This window comes from Triticum urartu, chromosome 7A, assembly GCF_056163025.1.
Source record: "Triticum urartu cultivar PI428250 chromosome 7A, HENAU_Tu73, whole genome shotgun sequence".
NCBI lineage: Eukaryota > Viridiplantae > Streptophyta > Magnoliopsida > Poales > Poaceae > Triticum > Triticum urartu.
In genome coordinates this window covers 97,514,936-97,525,818 of record NC_141879.1, presented here as the reverse complement: position 1 = coordinate 97,525,818, position 10,883 = coordinate 97,514,936, and positions in this window count along the sequence as shown.

Sequence of the window (10,883 nt, the reverse complement as noted above, 5' to 3'; positions counted from 1 at the left end):
CGTAGTATACATCAACCTCTCACCAAAAAATCATAATAGTTGTCTGGTCCATCTTCCCAGTAATAATGTTGGCAAGGATTTGGTGGAATCTGACACAAATTGAGTAACAAAATTCAGCAAAAAAAATATAACACAGGAACACAGAAACATCAAATCTATTGGGGCACTTGAAGAAAATCTTACATGATGATTGGGGCACCCGTAGAAAATCCTACCAGGATTTGCCTCCGATTTTGACACAAGACGAATTGTAGATCGAATGCGGTAGCTAGGGCAAGGTACCAACGGCAACATCCCCGCCGGCGGCTGCACCGAATGAGCTACTGTCCTCGGTGGAGATGCCGCCGTTGTTGACGGCGCTGCTAAGGCCATGGATGCTGGCGATGGACCAAGCAACTTCCTCCCATGGTGCGTCACCGTAGAGGAGCTAGCGGCGGCGGACATGGTGCTGGGCGGCGGCGGAACAAGCAGAGCAGGGTGGAGGGGACCTAGGGACGGGGGAATGGGAAGGACGGATTAATCAGGGGCCAAATTGCATATAAGCCCAACCGCCAGGGGCGGGAAAACTCCCGCCTGGGCCCTCTGGTGTCTACGTGGCACTGGTCAGCGGCGGTCAGACGGGATTAGGACCTCACGTGAACAACTTAAAAAGATTTGGGACTCAGATATGCATTTTGAAAGAATTAGGACCCAAGTGACACTTTCAGAAAAGAATTAGGACCGCACTTGCATTTTACTCATTGTGTTATGTGGAGTTAAAGCATCTACAGCGGGGCGCGTCAAATCCGTCTCATACGTTCGGGCGGGCTGCCCAGTCACTGACTGGTCATAATTTTTGACCCAGATGGCCCTTCAAATAGACCTCAAAAGCCCGGGCTGATCGGCACCCGTCATATCCAGTCCAAATATGGGACGGATATGGGGGCGCCCGAGCGCGTTCGCCACATAGGACCGATGATGGGGTCCCATGCGGACTCGCCCGGAAACGAGGCGCCGTTCTGGCTCGCCGCCCGAAGCCAAACTCGTCTATTTAAGCCGGCCGGCATCTGATACGTCTCCAACGTATATTTTTTTTATTGTTTCATGATATTATATTATCAATCTTAAATGTTTTATATACATTTATAAGCAATTATATATTATTTTTTTAGACTAACATATTAACTTAGTGCCCAGTGCCCGTTGGAGTGTTTTGCTTGTTTTTTGTATTGCAGAATATCAGTACCAAACAAAGTCCAAATGCCATAAAACTTTTTGAAGATTTTTTGCTGGACATAAGAGACCTTGGAAGCTTCGGGAGAGGACCAGAAGATGGAGCAGTGGCCCACGAGGCACCAGGGCGCGCCCTGGTGGCTCGTGGTGCCCGCATAGCTTTGTTTGACCTAACTCCGTCTCTATAAATTCCCTAAAATCGGTAAACCAACAGAGGAGTCCACGGAATACTTTGTCCGCCACCACAAGCTTATGTTCTCGAAACATCCCATCCGAGGGCCTTTTCCGGCACTCCGACGAAGAGGGAATCAATCACGAAGGGGCTCTACATCAACCTTGCTGCCCTTCCAATTATGTGTGAGTAGTTTATCACAGACCTACAGGTCCATAGTTAGTAGCTAGATGGCTTCATCTCTCTATTTGATCTTCAATACAATGTTCTCCTCGATGTTCTTGGAGTTCTATTCGATGTAATCACTTTTTGCGGTGTTTGTTGGGATCTGATGAATTACGAGTTTATGATCAAATTATTCATTAATATTATTTGTGTCTTCTCTGAACTCTTTTATGCATGATTATTATAACTTTGTATTTCTCTCCATCTATTGATTTGATTTGGCGAACGAGATTGATTTTTCTTGCAATGGGAGAGGTGCTTTGTAATGGATTCAATCTTGCGGTGCTCAATCCCAGTGACAGCAGGGGGCATGACATGTATTGTACCATTGCTATTAGGGATAGAAAGATGGGATTTATTCATGGGTGAGTTTACTTTGTCTAAATCATGTCATCTTGCTTAAGGCGTTACTCCATTCTTTATGCACTTAATATTCTAGATGCATACTGGATAGTGGTCGATGTGTGGAGTAATAGTAGTAGATGCAGAATCGTTTCGGTCTAATTGTCTCGGACGTGATACCTATATACATGATCATTGCCTTGGATATCGTCATCATTATTCACTTCTCTATCAATTGCACAATAGTAATTTGTTTACCCACTGTATGCTATCTTCAAGAGAGAAGCCTCTAGTGAAAACTATGGCCACCAGGGTCTACTTTATCATATATTAAAAAAAATTAAAAATACCTTGCTGCAATTTTACTTTATTTATTTTATTTAGAATTTTTGTTCAATCTATATATCAATCACTACACAATTTAATCTTGCAAATAACCGCCGAGGGATTAGCAACCCCTTGTTCGCGTTGGGTGCAAGGATTTGTTATCTTGTGTGTAGGTGTTGGTAACAAGGTGTTGCGCGATTATCCTACTAGATTGATAACCTTGGTTTCATAAATAAGGGAAATACTTAGCTCTACTATATTGCATCATCCCTCCTCTTTAAGGAAAACCCAACGCAGCTCACAAGTAGCAGTGTCCCGCAACCCTAGCCCATCCACCTGCCTTCTCTCCGCGCCACCAGTCTGAGCCCATCCACCTCATCCCTCTCCCACTCCGGCACTGTGCCCACGCTCTGGCGCTCCGCCATGGTCCGGAGGAAGACCACCGACTACGCAATGCTCACGCTGGAGCGCCGGTACGATATCCAACAAGAGATCCTGGCAAGACAGGCCGCGCGCTGATGACCCACAAGTATAGGGGATCTATCATTGTCCTTTCGATAAGTAAGAGTGTTGAACCCAACGAGGAGCAGAAGGAAATGACAAGCAGTTTTCAGCAAGGTATTTTCTGCAAGCACTGAAATTATCGGTAACTGATAGTTTGAGATAAGATAATCCGTAATGGGTAACAAGTAACAAGTGTAATGAAGGTGCAGCAAGGTGGCCCAATCCTTTTTGTAGAAAAGGATAAGCCTGGACGAACTCTTATATAAAGCAAAGCGCTCCCGAGGACACATGGGGATTATCGTCAAGTTAGTTTTCATCATCACTACAAAAAAAACACACTTCCGTGATGATACGTGTTTGTCACAGTAGGTAACATTTTCTGTCATGCATGTACATCCATGACAATTTTATGACAGAATCAAGATAGTCATACATGTGCTGTCGTAGAAGTGTTCCATGACATTACCAAAATTATCATCACGAAAGTGTCCACTTCCATGACGATAAATGGCGCGTCATGGAAGTGCTTTCGTCAAGGGTAACCGACACGTGCCATCCACCGTAACGGGTCGCCGTTAAGCTATCGGGTCCGGTTTTGGATCCGATAACCCGTTAACAGCCCGGACCAATGGGGATTTTCCACGTGTAAAGTTCTCAATGGCCAGAGGAACCATGTGTCAGCTCACCGTTGGGACAAATGTCATCCAATCATTGGACAAGAGGCACCTATGATACGTCAACACATGGCACGGCCCAACAGAGGCCCATTCCGGTGAAAAAAGGTCGGCCCGTTTGACTTGGTCAAAAGGTAGCGGGCCGGCCCATGGAAAGCCTGTTAACGACCAGTTCATATATAGCTCATTTATGGCCTGCTAACTCACGACCCGTTACGGCCTATCCGAATTAAGCCCAGTAGCTTCATCTGGGCCGTCCAATATGATTCCAGCCCGTTGTAACTTTCGGCCCATGTATGTGAAGGAAATATGCCCTAGAGGCAATAATAAAGTTGTTATTTATATTTCCTTATATAAATTTTTATTATTCATGCTAGAATTGTATTAACCGAAAACTTAGTACATGTGTGAATACATAGACAAACAGAGTGTCACTAGTATATGCCTCTACTTGACTAGCTCGTTAATCAAAGATGGTTAAGTTTCCTAGCCATAGACATGATTTGTCATTTGATTAACGGGATCACATCATTAGAGAATGATGTGATTGACAAGACCCATACGTTAGCTTAGCACGATGAACGTTTAGTTTCTTGCTATTGCTTTCTTCATGACTTATACATGTTCCTATGACTATGAGATTATGCAACTCCCAAATACCGGAGGAACACTTAGTGTGCTATCAAATGTCACAACGTAACTGGGTGATTATAAAGATGCTCTATAGGTGTCTTCGATGGTGTTTGTTGAGTTGGCATAGATCGAGATTAGGATTTGTCACTCTGATTGTCGAAGAGGTATCTATGGGCCCTCTCGGTAATGCACATCACTATAAGCCTTGCAAGCAATGTAACTAATGAGTTAGTTAAGGGATGATGCATTATGGAACGAGTAAAGAGACTTGCCAGTAACGAGATTGAACTAGGTATTGAGATATCGATGATCGAATCTCGGGCAAGTAACATACCGATGACAAAGGGAACAACGTATGTTATGCGGTTTGACCGATAAAGACCTTCGTAGAATATGTGGGAGCCAATATGAACATCCAGGTTCCGCTATTGGTTATTGACTAGAGATGAGTCTCGGTCATGTCTACATAGTTCTCGAACCCGTAGGGTCCGCACGCTTAACGTTCGATGACGATCGGTATTATGAGTTTATGTGTTTTGATGTACCTAAGGTTGTTCGGAGTCCCGGATGTGATCACGAACATGACGAGGAGTCTCGAAATGGTCGAGACATAAAGATCGATATATTGGAAGGCTATGTTTGGACACTGGAATGGTTTCGGATGAGTTCGGGCATTTTCCGGAGTACCGGGAGGTTACGGGAACCCCCCGGGGAGTCAATGGGCCTTATTGGGCCTTAGTGGAAGAGAGAAGGAGGCGGCTAGGTGGAGGGCGCCCCCCCAAACCCAATCCGAATTGGGGTGGGGGGCCGGCCCCCCTTTCCTTCTCTCCCTCTCCCTCTTCCTTCTTCTCCTACTCCAACTAGGGAAGGGGGGGAACCAACTCCTACTAGGAGTAGGAATCCCCCTTGGGGCACGCCATAGAGAGGGCCCGCCCTCCCCTCCTCCTCTCCTTTATATACGGGGGAGGGGGGCACCCCATAGACACATAAGTTGACAGTTGTCTTAGCCGTGTGTGGTGCCCCCCCTCCACACATTTCCACCTCGGTTTTATGGTTGTAGTGCTTAGGCGAAGCCCTGCATCGGTAACTTCATCATCACCGTCATGCTAACGAAACTCTCCCTTGGCCTCAGCTGGATCAAGAGTTTGAGGGACGTCACTGAGCTAAACATGTGCAGATCGCGGAGGTGCCGTGCATTCGGTACTTGATCGGTTGGATCGCGAAGACGTTCGACTACATCAACCGCGTTACTTAACGCTTCCGCATTCGGTCTACGAGGGTACGTGCACACACTCTCCCGCTCGTTACTATACATCACATAGATAGATCATGCGTGATGGTAGGTTAAATTTTTGAAATACTGCGTTCCCCAACAGTGGCATCCGAGCCACGTCTATGCGTAGATGTTATATGGACGAGTAGAACACAAAGAGTTGTGGGCGCTAATAGTCATACTGCTTACCAGCATGTCATACTTTGATTCAGCGGTATTGTTGGATGAAGCGGCTCAGACCGACATTACGCGTACGCTTACGCGAGACTGGTTCTACCGTCATGCTTCGCACACAGGTGGCTAGTGGGTGTCTGTTTCTCCAACTTTAGTTGAATCAAGTGTGACTACGCCCGGTCCTTGTTGAAGGTTAAAATAGCACACTTGATGAAAAATCGTCATGGTTTTTGATGCGTAGGTAAGAACGGTTCTAGCTAAACCTATAGCAGCCATATAAAATTTGCAACTGGCAGGAGCCTTATGGTTGTCGCTTTATTGTATGAAATGCAATCGCCATGTAATTACTTTACTTTATCACTAAGCGTGTCGGTGGGAACGACACCTATGGGATCACAAGAATCCCTACTACGGTTGCGGGGCGCGGGGTCGTGAGAAGAGCGGATCAAACAGATAGCACACGGTTCGTTTATCCAGGTTCGGGCCGCGAGGATGCGTAAAAGCCTACTCCTGCTTTGGTGGATTGTTTATCTGTGTTCTTGAACTAGCAATGGGGCGTGAGGAGCTCCAAAAAGCCGAATCCTCTTCCTGGTCGCCTTGGGCCTCCTTTTATAGGGAAAGGGGTTGCCACAGTGGCACACAAGAGGTGGAAAGGGTACAGTGATGCGAGGTTATCCCTCGCATTACATGACAAGGCGCATTTAATGCGTCTTGCTTAGGTGTCCTTGCTTTATCGGGAACGGGGGAGAGCCCTGTCTCGTCTGTCGCCGCTCCCTCTTGTGTCGACACGCGCCCTGGCCAGCGGTGCCCGCGGTGCCATGTAGGTAGGCAGGTAGCTGAGGTGGCGTAGTGGTGGGTCTCCACGAAGATCCGCATGCCGCCGCGCAGGTGCCTGCCCAGCTGGTTGGGTCGGCAGCTGCATGCGAACGGCGGTGGAGGTCTGATTGGCGTGGGCCTGATGGTGGCCCTACGGGTGTTCATGGCAAGGGCCTTGCCGGGGCCCCGGCAAGGGTCTTGCCGGGGCCCCGGCAAGGGTCTTGCCGTGGCGCCTGCTGTCATCCCCGGCAAGGCTCTTGCCGGGGGCCTTGTGGTCCTCCTTGGCTGGGATCCCGCCGAGGATCATCATCTTTTAAAGTGTGTATCTGATCTTGAATGTCTTCACAAAGATCTGCATGTCACCACGGGGATGTCTCCCGAATCCTTGCCCCATGGGGGCAGTGGACTCAAGGGTGACTCGCTCCGTAGGTGTGGGGCGAGCTGCCACGGCAAGGGTCTTGCTGGGTTTGCTAAAACCGCCCCCGGCAAGGATCTTGCCGGGGGAGTCCGCTTCGTCCCCTTTGCTCTTTGTGGTCTTGGTCTTGGCGTCGTTCTGCTCCTCTCGAGCTTTGGTCTTACCTTGGCTCACGCCCCTCGCCTTGCTCAGTGGGGTGGTGCCCGTGGCTCAGACTGCCCGTGCACAGTTATAGGGGTACAAAAAGTGTACCCCTCTTTTTGTACACCGACAGGAGCCCCCGGGCCTGGGCCACACGTAAGCGCAATCGCGTCGTTGGGCTAGGCCCAAAAACGATGCGCGGGCAGGCGGGGCGGTTTTTACCGTGGTAAGTCTCTTCGCGCGCTGCGCTTCCCACGCTTCCCGCGCGTGGCGCAGCGTGGGGAGGCGTGTGTGACGTGGGCGGCATGCGTGGGGCTAAGCTCTGCACGCATGCGTCATGTCATAGCAAAGGGGGCGGTTCGCGCCTTTCCCATAAACGGAGGGAGGCGTGGAGGCGCGGCCCATTTACTAGACAGGGCCGAGGCGTGGTCTTCAGGGCGTCCACTCCCCATGATCACGGGGTGAGGAGAGGTCGCCTCATCCGTCGCCTCGGTCCTGTACGCCTGCCACGTGGCTCTCATGCGCTTGGGATGGCGAGCGGTGGAGGCGGGAAACCGGGCCACCCCGGGCTGGGGCAGCGGGTCGGTCCCAGTTCCCTGCGCCTTCTGCGTCTTGATTGGCTGAGCGGGGCGGCCGAGCCCCCACTCCGCTCCTTTATAAAGAGCGAGAGGGGGGATGGCGTCCCGCATTCCTTCATCTCCTCCTTCCTTCAGCTTCTGCTCCCCCTTCCATCCGCCATGGAGAGAGGGAACCCTGGTCCTTCAACGGTGGCGGCGAGGGTCGCCGCTCGACAACGCGTCCCTCCTTCTCCTGCACCTGCGGTAGCAGAGCCAGCCGCAAGGGGAAGGGGGAGGGGGCGAGGCCGAGGTGCTCAGGGAAGAGGAGGACGGGGCGGTGCGCCGGCCTCGCCTCCGCCAGCAGTTCCTCCTCCCACGGAGGGCCATGTTGGGGATGATCCTTGCGAGTTCTTCGTCAGGCTGCGCCGTCCGCCGCGCCGTCGCCTTCGTCTCCCGACTCCATTCGCGCGGGAGATGGAGCTAGATCCGCCGGAGTCATTGCAGCTGCACATGAGGGGCTGTGGGATCAGCGGCACGCGGGTTCGCGTCGACTTCCCAGCCCCTCACGTGATGTATATTCGTCGGGGATGCAAGACGTTCGCTCATATCCACCGCTTGACGGAGGGGCTCACTCTCCATTTCAAGCTGATGGAGGGTGGCCTCCTCTCCGTCAAGGTCTTCAGGCTCTTCGGGACCCATGCAAGGTGCTGTGTGGAGAGCTCTTCTGATAGCGAAGACTCCTCCTCGGGCGGGAGTGACGAGGAGGACAACGGCAGCGACGACGAGGGTAGCAGGCGGCAGGATGACGGGTCCGACTAGGTGTCGGGCGCTGCTCCATGCGGCACCGGTGACCCCATCATCCGTGTTGCCAGCTCCATGAACTTCTCGGGGTCGTCTCCTTGGGCGGCTGGCGTTGGGAGGCTGCAGAAGAGGAAGAGGGCAGGCGGCAAGGCCGTCAAATCGGAGTACGCGGGCACCGACGCCTTCAACGCGTGCTGACGTCCTGCCGCCTCGTCTTCGAGCTCTGCTTCCGGCGCCGCCATTACCATCCAGCCTTCGGACGGCCACCGAGATGTTCTCTTGGTGTCTTCTGCCACCCGTAGCTTGCCTAGGCACCCCTTTTTCCCTTTTCTCCTCCTTGACCTGCCTCCTGAGGAGAGGGACAAGAAAGGGATTACGGGCACCTTATCTCTTTTTAGTTTGTAAGCCTTCGGGCCTTGGCTGAATTTAAAACTTGTAGTCCCATCATTCATGTTTTTCATTCCCTATGGACTGTACCTGAGTGGAATGTTTTTAATGAAAAAGGGATGCTTGTCGGGTCATTTGTTTGCGGGTAGAACCCACGTCAAGGAGTAAATCCTTGATATCTCTAAGATAAACATTTCCTTGCCCGGCAGCAGGCCTTGCCGTCTTCCCACGTCGCTCGACCATTCTCACGCTTTTGGCGGAGGCAGGGATGAGGTGGGTTCAAGCTCCTTGTTTCATCCTTTCGCTGCCGCGACTACGACCAAACCTGGCCCCAGGAATGAGCCCTAGGGCCTAGAGTTTAGGGGAGCACGGTAGCTTTAGGAAGGAACGAGGTTCCACATACCTCAGTCCATAAGGGAATGCATGATAAGGGATGAAGAACTTATCTGAAGCTGTAGCCCCCGGCAACTCTGGTTTGCCGTGGGTGAATCTTTGCACTTGCAGCCCCCGGCAATACTGGCTTGCTGGGGTCTAGATGTTGGTCTGTCCCTCTTCTCTTTTTCGTACTCAAGTGATCCGGCAAGGATATATGTGAGTCCTGCGAACCAAAGAAGACAAAAGAACGGCAAAGAGACGCACACTCGACCTCTAAGCTAGGGGTTAGTCACCGCTAAGCACTATCAACCCTAACCAAGGACGAGACTCGACCTAGCATGCATGCTATAACTTAGGGCGCCAGCGCTTCATTTATTTATGCTCAGGGTCTGAGCCTGGCTTTGTACAAAGGGTTACATGCATCATCGGCAATGCTTGTACAAAAGGTGGCTTGTCGGAGGGCCCGGCAAGCCGCGCCTCACGGGTAAAACTTGCGAAGATGCTCAATGTTCCAGGAATTACTCACCGGAATGACATCTTCGGTCTCCAGGCGGACTGCGCCGGGCCTGGTGACTCATATTACCCAATAAGGGCCTTCCCACTTTGGCGTCAACTTGTTGGAATTCTTGGCCGATTGAACGTGCCGAAGGACAAGGTCACCTTCCTCAAGGCTTCGGGCATGAACCTTGCGGCTATGGTAGCGGCGCAAGGCTTGCTAGTAGCGTGCTGCTCTCACAGCCGCCCGAAGATGATCTTCCTCAAGGAGCATTGCGTCATCTTGCCGCAGTTGCTCTTGCTCAAGCTCATCATAAGCGAGCACTCGAGGTGACCCGTATATGAGTTCAGTGGGGAGAACTGTTTCTGCCCCGTATACTAGGGCAAAGGGTGTCTGGCCGGTGGCTCGATTTGGCGTCGTCCTGATCGACCAAAGAACCGTCGGCAACTCATCAATCCAGCGCCTTCCACTCTTGTGCAGCCTGTCAAAGGTCTTGGTCCTTAAGCCTCGCAGTACTTCAGCATTTTCCCTCTCAGCTTGACCATTGCTTCATGGGTGAGCAACGGAAGCGAAACAGACTTTGCTGCCGAGGTCTTAGGTATATTGCATGAAGGTGCGGCTTGTGAACTGTGTGCCGTTGTCGGTGATAACCCTGTTGGGTACACCAAAATGGCACACTAGTCCCTTGAAGAACTTGACGGCTGACTGAGCTGTGACCTTCCTCACTGCCTCCACCTCCGGCCACTTTGTGAACTTGTCGATTGCAACGTACAAGTACTTAAAGCCCCCGACAGCGTGGGGGAAAGGGCCCAGTATGTCGAGCCCCCAGACCGAGAAGGGCCAGGAGAGAGGAATGGTTTGAAGGGCTTGAGCTGCTTGATGAAGCTTCTTTGAATGGAACTGACACGCTTCACACCTGGTGACTAGTGTCGTCGCATCCTGGAGGGCGGTGGGCCAGAAGAAGCCTTGCCGAAATGCCTTGCCGGCAAGGGCCCTAGACCCTATGTGGGATCCACATATGCCTCCGTGTATCTCCGCCAATAGCTCCAGTCCTTCCTCTCGAGGGATACACTTCAATTTCACACTGTTCGGCCTCTTTCTGTACAGGACGTCATCGACGAACTGGTACATGGTAGAGCGATGGGATACTTTTTCCGCTTCTTCCTATTGCGGCGCTGGCCCTTCTTCACCGGAGCGGCAGTATCCTCATCTGAGGAGTCGGTTTCCACGCCGGCATCTTCGCCGGGGTACTTCCTTCCCTCTTCAGCCCGAGCACATCTGTCAGGAAGAACATAGAGTTCTGCTACATCTTTCACCTTGTTCATTGCCAGCTCTTCGCGCATCTTGCGGTTACGCACG